Here is a 21771-nt window from a genome sequence, read left to right on the forward strand (position 1 = left end):
GTTATTTTGTGGTCCTAGGATGGTCCCAGAACCTTAGAAAAACTGGGAAATTCCTGGTTTCCAGTTTCCCTGTGTTTCCCCAGGGTCATCCCCAGTTCACCCCGAGAACCCCTGTGCATCATTTGGACACACAGGGACAACCCCGGGGCTATCTCAGGGAAAAACAACAGTGTAGAAAGGGCTAATGACTGGCCCAAAGTCACCCAGCGAGCCTCATGTCCAAGTGAGGATGTGGACCTGGGTCTTCCCAGTCCCAGTCCAACTACTATACCATGCTGGCTCTCAATGTTATATTTTATGTTACAGTATACTCATGCTGTTTAGGGATTTGCAATTAACAGTCCCAGGGTCAAATATGACCCTCTGAAGAGTACTGATTGCCTCAATTGCCAGTCCAGAAATAGAGGGATTGTAAGAAGCAAGGCTTGTGGCCACAGGACTGGCCAGACATTCCCCTTTGGGATCTGGGCCACCATCCTTTCCATAAACCAGCCCTTTAAGGAAACTAATGGCTGATCAGGGCTGTACACAACTACCTATTGCATTCAAGATCATTGTGGTGATACTTTTTGAGTGTCTGGGATTCTGTCTAGAATTCTCCCAAGTGATAGATCTGTTGATGCAGTATACTTCCTAACCAAGTAAGTTCTTCAAGTATCGGGATCTCCAAGCCTGCACTCCTATGAATAGTTACATGAGAGTATGCTCCATTTTACTACTAAGTAAACATGCAGGGGATTACAGTGTAAAGCAACCATACGTCATTCCAATTAGTTGTCAAACAGTGACAAAACATATGCTGCTGCTCCTTACTATAATGAAACAAGATTAATATGCAAAGATGACATTATTCCAAGATCTCAAGAAACACTCAAAGGAAAAAAATGCTGTTGTTCCGAAATTAAGCGAACAGCTGGCCATGCATTAGAAAGCATATCAGGATTGTGACTAACAAAACAGATGCAAAGGTAATCTCATTTACGGTTACCTCTGACCCGGATAAGATGAATTACAAAGAGATCTGTATGCTCTGATCCTGTAACTGCTGTAAAATACAGTTTTGTGTTTGCCTTTAGCAAAAGGATTTGTCAGGAGGCTGAGATGTTGCCTCATTTCACCTGAGCCTAGAGAACAATCGCATTTGGGATTTGCACATGAAAGCTTTTCTGAGAAGCTTACACATGATGGCTGTGACTTATCAAATCAGACTTGCTGCTGGACTAGACAGTTTACATGACACATCATATATGCAAGAGTTGGAGCAAAAAGCACCTTGGCAAAATGTTCTTCGGGCACTTCAAAAGCCAGTTCCAACAACTTCCGATTGCTGGTTCCTGCTTTCACAGAGAATCATGGAACACCACTCATCACAAAAAATACAATGACCATCTTTGCCGACTGAAGGAAATGAAGAGGTGGATACCAACTGCTGGAATTAAATGGGCCACAACTTTATTAACGGGTCCTGGCAGAACACTGCTAGCTATTAAGACCAGTGGGTGTAAGATAACTACTACTACTACTACTACTACTACTACTACTACTTCTTCTTCTTCTTCTTCTTCTTCTTCTTCTTCTTCTTCTTCTTCTTCTTCTTCTTCTTCTTCTCCTCCTCCTCCTCCTCCTCCTCCTCCTCCTCCTCCTCCTCCTCCTTTCACTTTTGCAATGCACAGGCAGGGTATCATGAATAACCAGCCAACACATCTCCCTGGCACAACTCAGCTTACCCTGCCTTGCACCTCAAAAATCACCCATTTTCCATCAAAGGAGAGTAGGTGTAGGATAGGTTTCCCATTGGAGGTGCATCCAACCTCTATTGGTTATATTATACCTCCCCTACCATAGGCAATCCCACTTATAAACCCTTAGTCTTACTATCTTAATAGTTCTAATAACAAAAAAGCCAACTCATGAGAATTTCTCTGAAATTTTCTTCCCCCCCCCGATCAAATTACTCAGGCAGGGAGGGAGGGGTTATGGAACACATTTTCACAACAGCACTGATTATTATATACCATATTTCTTCGATTCTAAGATGCCATTGATTGTAAGATGCACACTAATTTCAGTACCACCAACAGAAAAAAAGCTTTGATTCTAAGAAATAATAAATGGCCTGCGATTCTAAGATGCACCCCATTTTTAGAGATGTTTATATGGGGGGGGAAGTGCATCTTAGAATCGAAGAACTACGGTATTTCTTTCAAATGGGAGGAGTTTCTATGATTGGAGTCCACCCACATTTCTGAAGGTTCCTTTGAAAAGCCATGGGCATTGCGCAATCTCAGTGGAAAGCAGCACAGAAAGATATGATGGTATCCAACGCTACCTCAAAGAGACTGCTAAAGGAACAGATTACTCTTTCCCTCTACAGCCAACTGCATGCCCCCAACAGTGCTTGGGAGGGTTGGAGAACCCTCCAGAGCAGATCTGGATGATGTGTGGGATGCAGCAGGAAGAGAGCAAGGGGAGGTCTTGTTCCATGAGTGGATGTTTGCTCACGTGATGTCGGGTGGAGCCCATAGTTATGCTGGACTGTTTACTAGGCATTGATAAGGATAAATGAGCCCATTTACAGGCCTATGAATATTTCTGTTGAATTTTTTCAAAACGTTCAGGGAACATAAGAAGTGCCCTGATGCTGGATCAGACCAAGGGTCCGCCTAGTCCAACACTCTGTTCACACAGTGGCCAATCAGCCATCGGTAAGGGACCAACAAAGCAGGACATGGTGCAACAGCTTATGTATCTAGTTAAAGATACAGCTCCACTGTACACATCTGCTTCCAAACATATATTCATATAGCAAAACAACAGAACATGCAATTTTCACACATGACTATTTCCTCCCTCCTTAATATACACCTCTGCGGGGAAATGAAATGTGTGCAGGAACCTTGATAGATTCATCATACCTCACCATGCTGCCATTTGGGCCTTATGGGACTCTTACACACATATTACAAAGAGGTGTGAAATTAAATGTCTACATTATAATGTATGCTCACAGAGCAGCAAATGAAGCTAGTAAGGAAAATATGTATTCCCTGGGTGGAAATTTTTGGCCTGCCAAATGTCAGTCTTCTTTTTTATATATAACCTTTTGAGTTGAATTTTAAGCCAAGGAAGATAAAGATTTGCAATGAGTGGGGGAGAATAAGAGACTGGGAATGAGAATGGTCGAAGGACTGACAAATATAGTGACACAAAATAATATCCCTGCAATAATAGTGCCTGGTAAAATATACTGCTCTGACAATGTGTGGACAATTTTGAGGGGGGGGGGCAGTTTCCAGGAGCCACTTTCCATCCCCCAAGCCCCCTGCAGGGTGCACTTCTGCTGTTGTGCCACCAAATTATGGTGGTATAGTGGCAGCCAAAACACTGGTGGTTAGCTCCTAAATTCAGCAGTAAACCACTATGAATCCTTTAAAAGGACAAATTTATCTTGAAAACAATATTCAAAATTTCAGTGGCAAGGCAGCAGAGGTTGCAAAATAGGACAGGGGGACACATCCCTGTCTAATACAACACAAGCCCTCTTCATGCATTACTTGCTGTGCGCCCTACCCTCAGATGTCTGTGCACTGAACACAACCAAATGAAGAGGAACATCAGTGGGTGAGCCATTGCTCATGCATAAAGTCTCCATGCAGAAGGGTTCCCCAGTTGCATGGGCATCCCAGTCATGTGTAGTCCCTTTATGTGAGTGCTGCAATTGAAACATGAAAAGATGTAGTATGGGATCTAAAGAACTACTTCACGCATGACAAAGGGCTTGAGCTTTTGACCTTCCCCCTCTAAATGGCAGATGCCCTCATGTCAAGTCGCAAACAGCTTTTAAATCTCTCATCGGTTTGAAGAAATGTTTGCAACACTGTATGAGGAGTTGCTAAGTGAGAAACACAAGACCAATCCTCTTCTTGGTATATGGAACTAGTCTTGTGGTTCTTTGATTTCAGGTTTAAGGTCTGGATGGCAAGAAAGGAAGTGTTGATTCTTGAAGGTTATTCTGAGATGGTAAAACTACTGAAGTAAAGATGGAAAATGGTTAAGTGACATTTTGTAGAAGAAAAGGTCAAAGTTTACTTCTGATTTCCTTGGTGTAGGAACATATTAAATAGGGGGATAAAATGTGATCCACAGTCTTTTCAAAGGTTTGCATGTATTCCATCCATTCATGAGTTCATTGAGATGTCTTGTGTATTGTAGATGCTAAAGATAAGAACTGGAAAAGCTTTGGTTCAAATCTCACCTCAGCCTCATATTCACTGTACGATGCTATGCAGAAGTGATCCATCTCTCATGTTCAGGCCCAGGGCCATCTGCAACATGGGGATGATAACGGTTGTCTGATTTAAAGAGCCATTGTGAGTGAAGGAGATGAGACAATAAAGAGATGACACAATTTTATGGATTGAAAATTGGGCCACATTTATTAAATCAGATCTGAAAGGGGGATCCCTGGGCAGCTATTCCACTATGCCAGCACTTGCCAGTCATTGTAATTGGGTGCAACATTCTTTGCCTACAGGAAGTTGATTATAGAATCAGCACTCCTCAGGATTTCACCATTTGGGAAAACGGGGAATATCACCTGCCTCATCCCCCTGGCTCATGAAACACCGGGTGTGCAAGGTGAGATGGCCCCATAGGCAACCTTTATCCCCCCCCCCACTGGGGCTGCAAAACCCTCAGCAGGAGGCCCTCAGGCATCACCTGTCACCACCAACAAGGCCTCAGAATGATCACCATCCCTACCCAGAGAAACATAGCCTGCCCAAACCAGCCTGCTTAGGGGAATGTGACAATTATAACAATTGAAACCCAACAAATCACCCTAAGATGCTCCTACCCCACTTACAGTGTGCAGCAGGCAAAAAGATTCACAGCAAGCCAATCAGACTGTATACCAGAAATTCCTGCTCGGCCCTCAAAAGAGTGACCAGTTGAACCCCCACACTGCATACAGGGAGGGAGCCACACTTCGAAGAGGCTGGAAGGAGGGCCCCTGAAGGCCAATGTCACCCGGTAAGCCCGTCCTCCAGCCAGTATTACAAATAAGCCCCACCAATGCAAAGCAAAGCATATTTTTATTCCCTCCCACAGCCACAGTGCCCCTCCCACGGTCAGTCAAGCTGAACGTGAGGTTGGGAATTTGTAAGGATGTGAATGTGAAGTAGTGTGAATACTTGAACTGTGCAGTGTAAATTAAACATTTTTATGTTTAAGATTAAGATTAAAAAATAATCATCTGAGCATGGTGTTTTGTCCCTTAATATGTCACTTTGATTGTCAAAATAACCTCTGAATGGTTGCCCCTAAGTATTACCACTTAGTTATTCAGCTAGGCAAAATTAACCCCTGAGGTTCATCAGATTAGCATTTTATCGCACACTCACTACTACTTATAGATGTGTGTGTGTGTGTGTGTCCTTTAGACAATGGTGTCCACCTCCTACTCCTTCCGTTGATTTTTCCGTCACAGAATAGACCCCTTTTAACCCAACTCTGTGAACTGCCCAGAGAGCTTCGGCTATTGGGCGGTATAGAAATGTAATAAATAAATAAATAAATAATTTTTTAAAACAACAACAACAACAACACCCATATGTGCTGCTATATCCTACTGTATGCAGAAAAAGCAGTGCAATTAAAACAGCCCCTGAATGGGATATATGATCTTTGTTTACTTCCTTTTCCCCTTCTGGGCAGAAAGAGGAATTAATGAGGGTCAAAAAGTGCGGATGGAGAAGTGATGGAAGGAAATGTGATTTTCCCCTGTGTGATGATGCTCCATATCTAAAGTACTTTATTTTACCTCTTATTATATTTCAGCATAAACAATCCAAACATTTCTTCAAAACATTACTTGGGTATTGCAATGCTTTAGTTCATTACAAGTTTTCCCCAGAGTTAAATTATTTGTTAACTTTAAGCACATATGGCCTCTATTAACTTATTGAGCCTTCTTTTGAGAGATAACTACAGATTTACCACAAAATCAATTCCTAAATTAACGCCTTTCTTTCTGTAATTGTCCTTCTAATTTTCTTTTTTCATGGTCTATGTCATACAGAAATTAACTATGTCTTCAAATTTTAATGTCAGGTAGTAATTCAATTAACTCAACCGTACCGAGAATATAAGATGACCTCCTTTGATCATTCATAATCTGTGGGATTTTGCAGTTGGTTATTTTGTTCTTCTATAAACAAAGGAAGACACTGCTTCATTTCTGAACTTATTCCTTTTCTATTGTCCTATGTAATGAGTGAAATAGAAAATGTAGGGATGTGTGAATCAGCAAAATTTGAGCTCATTGACGTTCTCTAGATTCTACCTCAAATCACACCAAAAGCTCAGAAATGGATGAACTTCAATGGCATATTGTGCTCAGGTCCACATTGGATTCTGGGAAGTATGGATTGAGTAAATTCTGAACAAAAACTCACTAAAATGAATTTCTCATATATCCTTATAAAATGTAAGGCTGAATAGTCTGAAGGTATTTTGTGCTTTCCTTAATTTAGTCCACCTTTGCAAACATCATTTTTATTTTATAGTTGGGGACAGTGGAAAGAGTTATACCAGAAAGGTAATTGTTTTATTAATGTAGGAATGGATCCAAGAGATAGGGTTGAATCCAAAGCAGCCCTTTTACTCCCAGGAGAACTCCTTCCCTGTGCAGAAGAGCACCATTGGATCCAACCCACAATACCTCTAGTATTGTTATTAAATCTCACACAGCAGTATTATGAACATATAGGGACTATTGTTTGTTTAGCCACCAGAAAAAGATATATATTACTTGCTGATTATTTTGTTTTCTAACACACAGACCCTACCAATTTAGCTATCAATTTCGATCTATCATAGTTGCTCAGGGTCAAACTAGATGGCCCTGTTCAGAAGATACCTTAAACCAGAAAGTTTAACCAAAAAGTTAAGGCCTTTTTTTAAACAAAAAAGTCTTAACCACCATGTTTTAAGGTGTCTTTGATAAGGACCGATATTATCTAAAAACATGGGACTGTTGTTAATAGCATGGTATGATATAATCATGTCATGTTTACTCTGTCCATGTTTTGCATGATTGGTTGCCATTGGGTGATGAAAAATGTTAACATATTATTTGTATCATGAATGAATATTACAAGTCACAGTGAGGGGGAAGTCCTAGATATAGGGCCAACCATTTCTGGTTTGGGTATCAAGTAATTCTGCCTTCAACAGACATAATATATAGCAGCTTTGAAACAATGTGTTGGATCTAGGCTTACTCATACTTAGACTGAAATCATTGGAAACCCTTAACTAACTTAAGACCCATTGATTTCAATGGGTATAAGCTTATAATCACAAACAAGGCTCCAACCCAATGAGTTGAATCTAGACTGTTAGTTGAATAAATTAATTAATTTATTGTTTCAACCATCATGGCCATTTCAACCATAAATGCATGCAGCAAAAATACATAAATACTAATATACATATACAAACTCTGCAATACAAAGGGTTTAAAATATTTTTTAAAAGACACTAGCAAAACTTTACCTTAAGAGATACTCATAGGTATATAAGAGTTAAAAATACTGTTAGATTAAAACCTTCAAGTTAAATTACATCATTATAGTTCACCATGTTAAACTCCACAAATCTTCTTTCAACTTTTCGGCAGCCACTGCAATTCTTGAAAGTCTGTCTGTCACAAATATGTCAACATTAGAGAGCAGATATATGTCTTAACTTCATCATCTCCCTCTGATATATCCCATAACAGATCCAAAATAAACTCTATTCTAGGTTCAGAATATGAGGGACGACATAATAAGTAATTATTTAGATCCTCTACTACTTGAGCACCAAATCTACAGAGTTTGTGTTCAAATATGGTGGTTGAAACAACAAAGAAATTCAATTCACTAAGTTTTTTGTGAATTCACTGCTTTTAGTACCAGTTGAGTCACTCATGGCTAACATATACCTCATTGATTTTGCTGGGGCTAAAGCATGACAAACTTTGACATTGTTTAGGATAGTTGTCTTTTATGGAGTATCACAAAAGATGAGATATTCTTCAAAGTACAAGAAAGTACAACATGCACAACCAAATTGCATGAAATGATAAAGATCCATTGTTAGATTCACTCTGTGAAACCCAAACCTTTGAACATTTAATTCTTCAAAGCCTAGACATACGAAAGTATGACTTCTTATATCCTTAGTGTAATGCCATTCTTTGTCCTTTTGATACTCCTTGTATCTTTAGACCAACACTTCTCTCCCAAGACTAAAGACAGTAGAGCTGTAATCCATGACCTTTGTGCACAACAATCCATATGCAGACTCCTGTGCAAGTGGTCTTTCCCATTCACTTAAATGGAAGGACAGCTCCGTGTGCACATCCTTGTATCTGGGAGAATTCCATGTCCCTATTGGAGCCCAGATTACCAGAAGGACATGCCCAATCAGGACTTATTACTATTCACATATAACATAGCGCCCATGTATTTTATAGTATATAATCTGAGAATAAAGATGGCAAACTGGCCAGCTTGATGTCCTATACTAACTGAGATGAATAACTAACTGAAAGTTCAGCTGCTTTAGCTCACTTTGGCTTGTCTCCTTTTATAGTTAATTACTGCTGAAGCACGACAACACGGAGAATGTATTGATCACCAGTATAATTGCAGGCAACATCAGCCGCTTTTAAGTAGAATTTCTTTTTCAGGGTTCAGCTAATGGATCATTCTGACTATATCTAAATTTTGGTACATAATTCAAGCAATGTATGTAAGTACATGGAACTAATTATGCTCCAGTAGTAAGAAAGCACATTTTCTTGGCCCAGCATAATTACACTTTCATTATCTCCTCAGATTTATTATTGTTTCTTTTCTCTTATCTTCTGCCAATCCAGGTTGAGCTGATTAGCTTAGACACCTTCATTATTTCCTTTGCCAGCCTTTCCGTAATGTGCGGCTGTCCCTGTTCTTTGCCATTTGCTAGATTTAGGCTGCAATCCTATATACACTTACCTGGGGATACGTTCCATTATAGATAAAAGGGCTAGACATGCATAGGATTGCACTGTTAAATACTTTCAATGTACCTCATACTATTTTAGAATTTATTGAGTCCATTGAATCCAGTCTTGTGCATGGAGGAAAACTACCCTGTATGCAACTACACAAGACTAACCCATGCAATCAAGAAGATTATATTGCCCCTTGGGGTAAATTAAGAAGAGAGCAAAAGGTTCTATGTCAAAGGTGCATAATTTGTGCAGATAACACATTGGGAGCTAAATTAGATGAAACGATAGAGATCCATGATTAGATTTCATGTGTCTTTAAACTTTTGTAAAAAGCAGGGGTTTGGAAGGGTGTGTGAGAGAGGGTTAACACTTTCCCCTGTGCCATTGTCCTGATGATCCCTGTTCCTCAGTGCATTTGCCCTATTGGGGAAGACAGAGATATGTATGGTATGTTTTCCCTAACATGGCAAATAGCTGCTTTGCAATCCTATTCACATTTATCTGGGAGTAATCTCAACTGAATTCATTGGGAATTTACACCAGAATTATCACTCATAGGATTGAACTGACGTTTTTTGAAGATATATATTTTTTAAATTTCACTGGGCAGAAGAAACTGAAATGAAATGGATAGCTTAAGGGTGGAGCCTCGTTCCAGCCCATAGTAATAAAATCTACATTTAACCCCTTTATGCTCAGATTACTAGAAGGTGATTAAGGAATCCTTAAACATCCTCTAGTAATCTGTAGTCATTATTTATGTCTCAGAATTTACAGTTCTATGTGTGTTGTACGAGAAGCATCCTGGCTGAGGTGTGTAGATATAATTAAACTTGATTTTAAGGCATGGAATTTCACACAATCAATGGCTTCAGAGGCTTAAAAAAGTAAAGCAATAAAGAACCTTACATGCTTAAAGGTAATGCAATCTTGTCTTCAACAGGGCAGAATTTATTTTCCTCCTGAGAAAGAGAACAACCACAAAGAGAAGGGAAAACATTTTGCTGACCTCTTTGAAGCAGCACCATTATGAATAAACATTTAAGGCTGTGAGAACATAAACAAAGAACTAGGAAGTAGTGACAAAACACTACAGCAATAAATGGAGGGAGAGTCTTCACTCCATAGCAACGGAACAAGTCAGTAACTAGGGCTAAAGTATCGACAATGGCTGAATACTATGAAGCTGGCCATGTGTATTGCTGCTCTTTACCACTCATCTAAGAAGCAGAAAAGCTTACCAATATTAACCATATGGTGGTTATCTGTGTTCATCCATGGTCTTATCTGGTTTAGCCCTTAGACTAGTGGAAGACAATAGTCACTCCAGTGACACCATTGAGGAAGTCGAAGATGGTATGAAAAACACGTCACAGCTCATGATATCCCACACGCACTGTGTAGACAGATTTTTGAGATTTTTGCAGTGCTTCAAAAAACTGGGGGGAAAAACCTTATTGATTTGATAATATATAGCTGATGCATAAAAAATTGAGTCACATGAAATGAATATGCAGACCCCATGGGAAATACCTCTGTTATGGCATATTAAAAGTTTGAACATTATTTTTTGCATATAGCTTTCAGAAATGCATTGCACTTATTATTATTATTAATTATTATTATTATTATTATTATTATTATTATTATTATTATTTCATTTCTAATAAGAGACCTACCTGCCTCAGTCCTATGAGTTACATCCAGATTTTCCCAAAAGCAGGACAGGCCTATGTAAGGGAGTACAGATCAATGCTAGATTATTACTTGCTCTAATCATGCCATGTCAAGAGATTTTGAAATACTGCAAATGTTTATTACGTACATGGAACAGCAGTTGGGGTGTATGGGGGTTTCCAGGCAGTTTCTCATCCAGGCACTAGCCAGACCCAGATTTGATTACCTTCAGCAAGGCTGCAGCGCCATGTGCCTTTAGACCATGCCCCAGGAAATGCTAAAAAAAATCTGGTTGAGTATTTGGCAATACAGGCTTGCCTATATACCCAAGTGAACACATTTACTCAGTCACTAAAAACAAAACAAAAAACCCCAGAATGGTTTTAAAAAAACCTAAAACCAGTTGCAATAAAATGTATTTGTTTTCTTTACTCTTCAAGTGTTTTTACTCTTAGCAGGAGGGTTGCTCTTGCATGCAGGTTATTGCTCATAAGAGTTTAATGAAATCCATGAATACCTGCTAAGGACTTTCTTGTTGCAATTACACATTGGTCTGGGTTTATTTCCACATCAATGTATGGTTTTTTTTAAAAAAAAAAATCACATCCCCGTTTACAACATGTAAGCAACTTTCATTTTTTACTTTATTTGGTCAAACCTAGAGTTTTTTTTCTCCTTATAAGAATAATAGGAAAATACAGAAGTGTATTTTTCTCTATTCTAAGCCCAAAAATGATAGCCTATTTTTAACACTTGCTAGCAGTTGGGTTGCCTACCCCATGTGATGAAAAGTGTCAGTAGCTGAAAGAATTAATGGGCTGTGGGTAGAAAGGGGGATAAGCCTAGAAAAATGGTGCTTTGTGATGATTGTTTGTTTTGAGAGGGACTGGAAAAAGTAAGGGAGAAGAGTCGGTGACCTGGTTTGCATGACCACCTCAATGCACCTTGGTTTATTTTAAGCCATGGTGGGTTGTGGCCTGTGACAAATTAAGCCATGGTGTGTGGTTGCCGTGTCTTGTCATGATTTCTGAACCCAGCAAGAGTGTGTTGTTGGAGGTTTGGGGTTTATTATCCACTCCAAAAAACCACCTCTGCTGGGTTCAGCAGACATGATAAGCCATGGCAACCACCCATTGCTGCTTGAATATTCAAAATGTCTGCCAGCACATGTTGCAACCCACTGCAACTTAAATGAGCTGTGGTAATCACGCAAACTGGGCCTCTTGGTCATGTAGGAGCCCTATAATCTGGGTTTCCTCCTAGTGTGAACTCCCCTTTGTTCAATTTGGAGATGGGTCACCAATTATGAACGGGTTTTTTTAGAGAACACTTAAGTATTTTCCAGCAGCTCATTCAGGGTGAGTGGCAGAGAGTATAATTTTATTTCTCTTTCCTTAAATCTCTAGAGGTATGAATTCTGATTTACCCTGCCAGTACTCCCAAAATATTTGACCTTCTAAAAGGAGTTCAGCTGCAACTCCCTTAGTCAGTTATCCATTGCCTGAGAATAAATGTTTTACCTCTTTCTTCATGTTTATTTTAGTGCATGTTAGCTGAAGTTTTTATAGAATATAGCAAGCAAATAAAAGCTGAACTTTGTCCTCTGTCAGATAATGATGTGCAGGATCTTGTCCCTGTTACAATTGTTTAAATTGGTTGCCCAGCATAACTAGCTTGGGCTTCACATCATCTTGCTTCTGAGAATTGTTTGGAGGAGCAGCTAACTTTCTGATGAATGCTCAAGTGGCTGCACATATAGCCTTCAGGACACAATTAAAGGTACTGGAATTTAGCCCATAAAGCTCTTAAGGGCTTGGACCATGCAGCCCAATGCTTGATGTTGTTCATAGTAGTCTTAATTCCTCTTTACAGAGTTTCTGAACTTTCACCTCCTTGGAGGTAACAAGAAAAAGATAGATTATAAACACCAAAATCTGTTCTCCACACTAAATTACCAATGAGATACAGGGAACCAATCCTTGAAACTGCAGAAGACATTGCTGGCATGTGTGAAAGAAGTAGTTAAAAGAACTGTCCTAAGTGTTGTGAGTGATGGTGCAACTAAACTAAAACTTGGCTTTGTGGCACTCAAGAGGAAATAACATATACAAATACATTCCTGGAGGAGAAGGCTATCAATGGCTACAAGTCTTGATGGCTATGTGCTACCTCCGGTATCAGAGGTTGTATGCCTCTGTACACCAATTGCTGAGGAACATGGGTGGGACAGTGCTATTGCACTTGTGTCCTTGTTGTGTATTCCTGGTTGAGAGCTGCTTGGCCACTTGTGAACAGAGAAAACAGATGTTTCTTAACATTTCTACCGAGCTACTATTTCAACAGTCCCCATTTCCCATGTCCTAGACCCTGCCATTTCCAGAACATTTTCTAAAGGCTGCTTTGAGCAGAATCTTTTGACCTTGGTTCAGATACTTAAGCTTAGGATGTATGTGAGTTGTGTTACTTATGATGCTCACTCACATATATAAAGCATATAATGTAATGCCTATTATGCAATGGATTGAAAACCTAACAGCAGTAGCAAGGTTTGAAAGTGTGGTGTATATATTCGCCATTCATGAATGGACATACATTTGATCTGTTTTTACTGAAGTGTATGTGTAATTTACTTTTTACTTTTAAAAAATAATAATGTTATCCTATTTGTTGTAATATTTGAAAGCAAGTCCTTTAAAGTATGCAGCTTTGTTTGTTTTGTTGAAACTTATAATAAAAATTGATAAAAGAATTCACATCTATAAATCATGGCTATGTCCATTAAAATACATGCAAGTGGTAAGGACTCTGTTTGCATGGATCAAAAACAATGGAGTGATTTAGTTACATGTCCATTTCCTATTCAGTGCTGGTTCCAAGTTTTGGGTGCCCTTGAACAATCTAGCTCAGTGGCCCCTTCCTGTGGGGCCACCTCCTGCTCATTGGTATAACTGTTGTCCATTTGCAACAGTTTTTTTGCCCATTTGCAACAGAGTCGTTCTCTCCCCCTCCCATTTTGAGCCAAATTATCCCAGCAGTCCAAAAGGGAGAGTAGGATGAGGAGTAGAAGATGCTGACACTCTTTGCGTCTGTCCCTGATCACTTTTAGAGGTGGAAGATAAACAGCAGTGATGGCAAGAATTTATTTATTTTATTTATTTATTACATTTTTATACCGCCCAATAGCCAAAGCTCTCTGGGCGGTTCACAAAAATTAAAACCATAATAAAACAACCAACAGGTTAAAAGTAAAAATACAAAAAATACAGTATAAAAAGCACAACCAGGATAAAACCACGCAGCAAAATTGATATAAGATTAAAATACAAAGTTAGAACAATAAAATTTAAATTTGTGTTAAAATTAAGTGTTAAAATACTGAGAGAATAAAAAAAAGTCTTCAGGAGAAAAAGCAGGCCCAGGGGCTCCAGAGTTGGCAGTGGGCCCCTGTTGACATGTGGTCCTTGGCAGGTGCCCAATGAGGCCAACCTCTGATGCAATCTGTGTTCATATCCAATATGTTATGCAGGCATATTTGTACTTGGGTATCCACAGCTCATCATAAAATAGTTTGAATGAAAGGGCTCTTGTCTTTCTGATGAAACTTGTTGGGGACAATAAAGGCTGCATTTCCGCACACATTGAAAGCAAGGTTTAAGTTGTTGTTTTGAAAAAAACCATTTCATACAATGGCCTTGATTTTTCCATAGTTAGTAGTAGAGATGCTGCTGTAGTCCATCAGGTTCAATTTCCAACACAGATATTGAAACCCTCCTTATGCCCAATGCAATCTATTTTAATTTCTATCAGGAATATCAGTAGCTGGATGTACAAACTTTTGCACATGCTGCTCAGTGTGTGTGTGTGTGTGTGTGTGTATGTGTGTGGTGTTAATAGAGGCGGCTGGATGTACAATATCTTGCACAATTGTGTATAAAGGCTACACAGCATTGAAATATATACCTTCTCCCTATTGCCCATCACTATTGTGCCTAGAAGTCCCTCCTCTGTAGCAGTGACATCCCTTGTCAATTTCAGCTCCCCCAGGGGCTTTCCCCAACTTCAGACTTCATCTTGGCTATTTGTAGCCTTTGCGGTCAGCTTGCTTAAGCTCAGAGAATTATGTGGAAAGGCTGCAAAGAGTAAAGCTGACAAGCTTTCCTCTGAGTTCTGCAGCAAGTCCAGTGAATTTCCTTCCCTATAAAGGCGGAATTGACGATAGGTTTTAAAAACCCTTGTCATTTCATCTCTACGGTTAAGGAAATGCTCCACAGGTAGGAAGTTGTTACCTTTTCAATTTCAATGTTGCTTTTTGTAGCCTTTCCATATGGTTCTTCTTCAAGCATAACCAAGATGTTGCACATTATCTGGTCTCCAACAGAAAGATTGCAAAGAACAGCGGCAAAAGTGACAAGGTTGACATTAGTTAGAAACTCCCTTTATTTTAGAAATGAAACTGACAACTGATTTAAAATCCCTTCTCAATTTCATTGCTGCAGAGAAGAAACTCACTGCATAGATGAGGAGAGAGTTTGCCTGCTCTTTCCAGCCTTTTTATGCCACAGTTTTTTCAGGGCATACACTCCTGGGGCAATTGAGCCATGGGATGAAACAGCAGAAAACTCAGCAGAAATTAGGGCACAAGTTCTACACCATCTCTAGTTTTAATGCTGTCACATTTTAAGACTCATTCCACTTCAATGAATGGTGAGAATTTCCAGGGTGCAAAACCTACTAAAGTTTTCTTTTTCCCTCTGAGAGGAAGGGAAGGTTTATGAAAGCTTATGGTGTTTTCTAACACTTGAGTAGGAATGGGGAAAAATCATTCACTTCTCAATTTTATGCAAACTTATCTAATTTCACACTTCTCAAAAGTTCACTTCTCAATTTTGCAATGATGTACTATAGGGATAGGTAAATGTGTTACATTTGAGCTTGTTGAGGTTCTTTGAATTCTCCCTCAAAATTCATTTCACCTCTTCTGTGTCCCAGAACATGAGCATCTTTTTTTGTTTTTGTTTTAGCCCCAATGGTTATTTGCTACCTCCAGTAGAGGCAGTATGCCTATGTACACCAGTTGTGGGGAACATGGCCAGGAGGGTAGTGTTGCACTCATGTCCTGCTCATGGGTTTCCTGGTTGCTGGTTGGGCATTGTGTGAACAGAGAGTTTCAGCTATTGGGTAGTATAAAATGGAAAAAATATATAAATAAATGAATAAATATACAGAATGCTGGACTAGATGGACCTTGTCTGATCCAGCTTGGCTCTTCTTATGTTCTTAGGTCAGGGCAGGAAAATGGCTTCATTTTAACTTCTTTGTGGTAACAGTAACTGCCATTTTGCCAGCACACTGTGGCCTTAGCTAGACCGGGCTTTATCATGGGGTGAACCACTGGATCATCCCTCTGCGTCCACATGACGCGCAGGGGATCCTTGGATCAGGAAGGGATGATCCCTCCCTTGCCCTGGGATAGAGCCCTCCACTTTGGGCTCACTTTTTCCACAGTCTCAGGACTGCAGAACGCGTGGCCCGTTGCCGTGGTTTGACCTGGCTCCACGCGATTCCTTGTGCGGAGCCGGAAGCCTCACTGCGCCCATTGGGGGTAGGATGGGGGGAGTGGGGAAATGAAATTATTATTTTTAAAAAGCACCTATCTTTAGCGCACGAGCATTCCTGCACTCCTCTTCCTTTAAAAATAAAAATGGAGGTTGTGACGCCTCTTTTCCTGAGGTCGTCGCACCTCATGTGTAAATGGAGGAGGGATCTCACGTTAATCGAAACACAAGATCTTCCCTCCTCCATCCTGGATTATCAGGTAGGTGTAGCTAAGGCCTATATTTACAATATAACTCTTCTCAGGCACAAGCTTCAAGTAAACAGCATACTTTTTTTTTCTTTTAATGTTAATCCATTCAGAGCCTGTTATTGAAACAAAACAGAACAGTTACACTTTTACCTCAGCTTTCCCTCAGTTTCTTCACAAGCTTCCATTGAGAAACATCTCCTGAATATCCAAAGCTATTAACATTTGTTTGTCAAATCCAAGGGTCTGACCAAGTATTGCTTTAAGACAAACCAACACTGATAGTCCTTTTCACAGAAATTTAACAGAAATTTAACCATTCTCTCAGTCCTTGAGGTTATGAAATGAAAACCTCAAGGCCTGAGAGAATGGTTTCAAGGTGCTTAACACAAATCTTTTTCTGAACTAAGGAGATTGAGCCTGAACCTGAATGAGAATATTTGCTCCTCTTGGGATCCTTTTAGATAAGGTGGGACATATAGCAACGTTCTAATTAAATAATCAACAAAAGTTTTATCTTTGAAGGGCTCAAAGAATAGTTTGAGGTATTGCAATGCATTGGCCTTGCTAAGGTCTCTCAGTAGGTCAATCATTTCAGCCTCAGGGATGAATTTCAGCTCTTGGGAGCTGCTTTTCTGTAGTGGGCAGAGTTGAAGCCAGGAGGGGAAAGGCCAAAAATGGCGAAATAATAGCATATTTTGGCTTAAACCTCTTACTACAAGCAAATAAGCTTTAAGAGGCATTTCAGTGTTTAAAAATGGGGCAAAATGGCACAAAAGCTAGAAAACAACCAAACGGTTGGTGGTCAGGAAAAGGAGGTGAGGTCAGGGGAAGATGTGGGGACATCTGGAGAATGTTTGAGGGCTCAATTGGGACACCAAGTAGGCTGGATTTCACCCTTGGGTTTGAGGTTCTTCTGTACAGAATGCTGCATGAGAACTCCCTGTTATCTGTTTTTAGGAACAAAGAGTGAGATCAAAGTAAAATAAATAAAATAGGCATTTCATATGCAGGTGGATTTTCTGTGAATAGTTTTTGAAGCATGCTAGTGCTTCTTCCCTGCAGATTCCCTGAGAACCCATCATTCCTTGAGGATATTTAAAATGAATCACCTGAGAAGAGGCTAACAGGGGCAATTGTTTACATAATTTGTTCTGTTAGAGAGCAGGGAATATTTGTTTCTGAATAATAAGCACTTAGGAGAACAGCAGCCATCTCATTCCCCAGAGAGAGCGCCAGACAAGCCTGTTGGTCTTTGGAAAGTGTACAAAAGGTTTCGGAGGTTTTGCAGAAGTCTGCAAGTTTACAGGCACCTTATTAAGTGTAGGTTGTTCCATCCAAGACAGCTAAATGCACTTCTATTTTTGGTTTTATTCCAGCTTTTTTTAAAAAAATAAAAAAATCCTTGGTATTGTGTAGATCAGCTTTAGCCAGAATGAGGCCAAAGTCTCAGTGGACTAGAAGAGAGCTATTCATTCATACACACAGAGAATGCTGAGCTAATAATAGTGCCCCCTGTAGCAAAGAACAATTAGATTGTAATTGATAAATAGGGGTACATGAGTTATTTAGCAGTTAATTAGAGCCAAGTTGCTAAAGAAAGTCACAAGCAGTTATTTATTTATTTGCATAGCAAACTTAGATAAACGAGTACTTAAGTTTTTTATTCAGTGATATGTTTGCTTATTACATTGTTAGATCAATAACAAGAATGTAAATCCTCTTTTTTCAGGAGATCAGTTTTCTTTTCCAAGTTTACTCAAGCTTTCTTCAGGAGCATTCCTTTATCATTTCAAATATTTCTTTTACTTTCGACATAACAATAGTAATAATAACACTCTTTAAAGTGCACAACATACATACCATTACAACAACCCCATAAAGCATGTCAATATTAGAAACACCAAAGGACATTCTGGTGTTCACCCTGAAAGGGGTTGAAGGTTTGTGTGTGCTCCAAGTGAACAAAGCCATCAATGGCATTTCAGAAGCAACTATAACCTTTCTTACACCTCTGCTTCCCCCTTCCCCTGCCGGAATACAAAGAAATTTACTTTTGGGTAGGTGAATGGAAAGGCAAAGATAGCAACTGGAGCCCTTAGCTACAGATTATCCAGAGGCATGCGGCGGGGTGCTATCAGTATGCTAATGACACCCAAATATATTTCTCTATGCCTTCAACAACAGTGTCAGCTAAGGATAGTGTGTCTCCTCTGAATGAATGCTTGGAAGCGGTAATGGGCTGGATGAGGAAAAACAAACTGAAGCTGAATCCAGACAAGACGGAGGTGCTCACTGTCAAAGGCTGCAACTTGGGTTTGGAGGTGTATCAACTGGTTCTGGATGCGGTTACACTCTCCCTGAAAGATTGTGTTCGCAGCTTGGGGGTGCTTCTGGACCGTCGCTCCAAATGACAGCCCAGATGGATGCGACGGCCAGGAGTGCCTACTATCAGCTTCAGTTGATACATCAGCTCCTGCCCCTTCCTAGAGTTATCATAGAATCATAGAATAGCAGAGTTGGAAGGGGCCTACAAGGCCATCGAGTCCAACTTTAGAAGACCTAAAGATGGTAGTGCACACGCTGGTAACTTCGAGGCTTGACTTCTGCAATGTGCTCTACATAGAGCTACTTTCTTGCCTAGTCCGTAAACTTCAACTAGTTCAAAATATGGCAGCCACGTTGGTCACTGGAACATCTAGGGGTGATCACATCACACCAGTCCTAAAATCTCTTCACTGGCTGCCAATTAGTTTCTGGGCGAAGTATAAAGTGTTGGTTATCACCTTTAAAGCCCTACAAGGTTTGGGTCCAGGCTACCTGTGGAATTGCCTTCTCCTGTACAATCCACCCTGCACTCTCAGGTCCTCTGAGAAGAATCTACTTCAGTCAGCAAAGACTAGGCTGACAACCATAACCCAGAGGACCTTCTCTTCTGCTGTTCCCAGACTGTGGAATAGCCTGCTGGAGGAGACTCATCAGCTTGACAGTCTTTTAGCATTTAAGAAAACTATCAAGACTGATCTCTTCCAGCAGGCCTATCCACTAGAATTTTAGGATATTTTAGTATGTTTTTAGAATGTTTTTGGGATATTTTTAAATAGTATATACCATATTTTTAATCAGTATTTATGTATTTTATGCTTGTTGTTGTTTTCCGCCTTGATCTGATCGGAGAGGCGGGTAAGAAATATATTATTATTATTATCATCATCATCATCATCATCATCATCATCATCATCATCATCATCAGAGTGTTTTTCCACACTGTGGACTGCAAGTCATAGCATTGTGCTGTTTCCACCATGCATGCTGGCTCCACCTCCTGGCTCTCAGTGGGCCTGTTCAGATGACATGCTAAGCCATGGTAAGGCTGCTAACCCTTTTGCAGCAAATGGTTAGAGAGTGTGTTTTTTGTAGTCACCATGGTTAGATATAGTTGACACAACAGGCTAAGCCATATTGTTAGCTCAAAATGCTTAACCACTGTGGCTTAACAGGTCATCTGAACAGGGTCAGTGTGTCATTTTCCTGCTGAGGATACTGGGAATAAAGATGGGAATGAATTTGCTTGGTTCATATTTTAATTTTAATTTATCTAATGTTGCACTTTCAAACTGGTATGTGAACTGAAACTCAGTTATCCTTCAAAATTCGGACTTCCTGAATTTTGCAATGGATTCTCCAATCTCAAAATGCCTACAAGAATGCATATTAGGGGAAAGGGGAAAGTACACACAAAAAATGAAATTGAAATATTGAAACATGCATAATATTAAGAAACTAGCTTGTAAAATGTGTTGATTAGGCAAAATTGTGTACAAAGGTGAACACAAACTTTTTTCCTAAAGAAAAAGTCTCAACATTTGGAACCAAACTTAAGATTGGGGAAAAAATGACAAACTGAGAGAAACTGAAATTGACAGATTCATCTATCTGTAGCTGGAATTTGTAGTCCTAGTCCTACTCCTCAGTGGGAAAACATATTTTTATTTCTCTTACATTTATATCCCACCATTTTTCCTCTTGTAAGGAACCTGAGGCAGCTTACATACTCTTCCTCCTTTCCATTTTATCCTCACAACAACCTGAAGTGGCCACTCTACCTGCCCAAAAGTAACTAGGAACTAGGAAAAACACAGCTCTGCATGAAGGGTTGTTGAAGAGTTCTGTATTTGCTCTGATTGTGTTCATGTGTAAGAAGAGGTGGGTGCCTATGTGAGAACCTCTCCTTAAATGTTGGTGGCATCCAGTCAATATTATTGTCCCAATATTATAGTTTGTGTGTGTGTATGTGTGTGGTGGCTTGAGAGATAATGGTTTGTTTATGGCCCTTGGTGAATTTATGGCATAAGTGAGATTTCAGCCAGAAACTTCCTTAGTCAGTATGTTACACAAGCTCTCTAAAAGCACTTTTAAAAGGTCTACCACTGTAGGTTTATCTGGAATCATATTTCATATCCCCTCAAGATATCCAGGTTTGTTGCTTTAGTTATAGATTGTACAATAGGATAATGCTATGAAAGAACTAAGATCATAATAGAAGCCTTGCAGCAGTTGAAAATGAATTTCTAACCAATATGATAAAGAACTGTGCTGCCTACATTTTTGAAAACAGTTAACATATCTGTATCATCTGTGTCTGCTATCTATCTATCAATCAATCATCTGTAACTATAGTTATATATTTAACTAACATTTGAAAATATGATCTGAGTCATACTGAATAGAATTTTCCAGTTAAAGATATTCAGAATTAAAATATGGAGATATAAATGCCTGCAGCAGGTAAACAACAATTTCTATTCATATTTATCACTCTCTAGCAAATTCAAACTTTACTTAGGGTACAAAAAATAGATTGGATTAAAATATTTACTTTTCTGTCTTGAGGGTACCTATAAAAACATACGCATGTTTTTCAACCAAAAATGCTGGACGGTGGATTTCTTAATGCCCAGGAACAAGAAAATAACTGTGCAGCAAAAAAAACTTCCTAAGAACACCAGTTTTAAAAATAAAAAGAGACTGTCTCCAAGGAGAATTGAGTGGCAAGAAGAGAAAGATGACAGGTGAATTCTAAGAGAGATGAAATTATCCAGGGTGCAAAGTTACAGTCAGATAGACAGACTTGAAAGTTCTTAGAAATAGCACAGTGTCACCTAGGGACTTGTTATACATCCCCTGGGAGTCACGTAGATAGAATAAAAAAACACCCTAAATCAGTGTGAAAGAAAGCTTGCAGATA

This window comes from Elgaria multicarinata, chromosome 4 (assembly GCF_023053635.1).
Source record: "Elgaria multicarinata webbii isolate HBS135686 ecotype San Diego chromosome 4, rElgMul1.1.pri, whole genome shotgun sequence".
In the NCBI taxonomy this organism is placed as follows: Eukaryota; Metazoa; Chordata; class Lepidosauria; order Squamata; family Anguidae; genus Elgaria; species Elgaria multicarinata.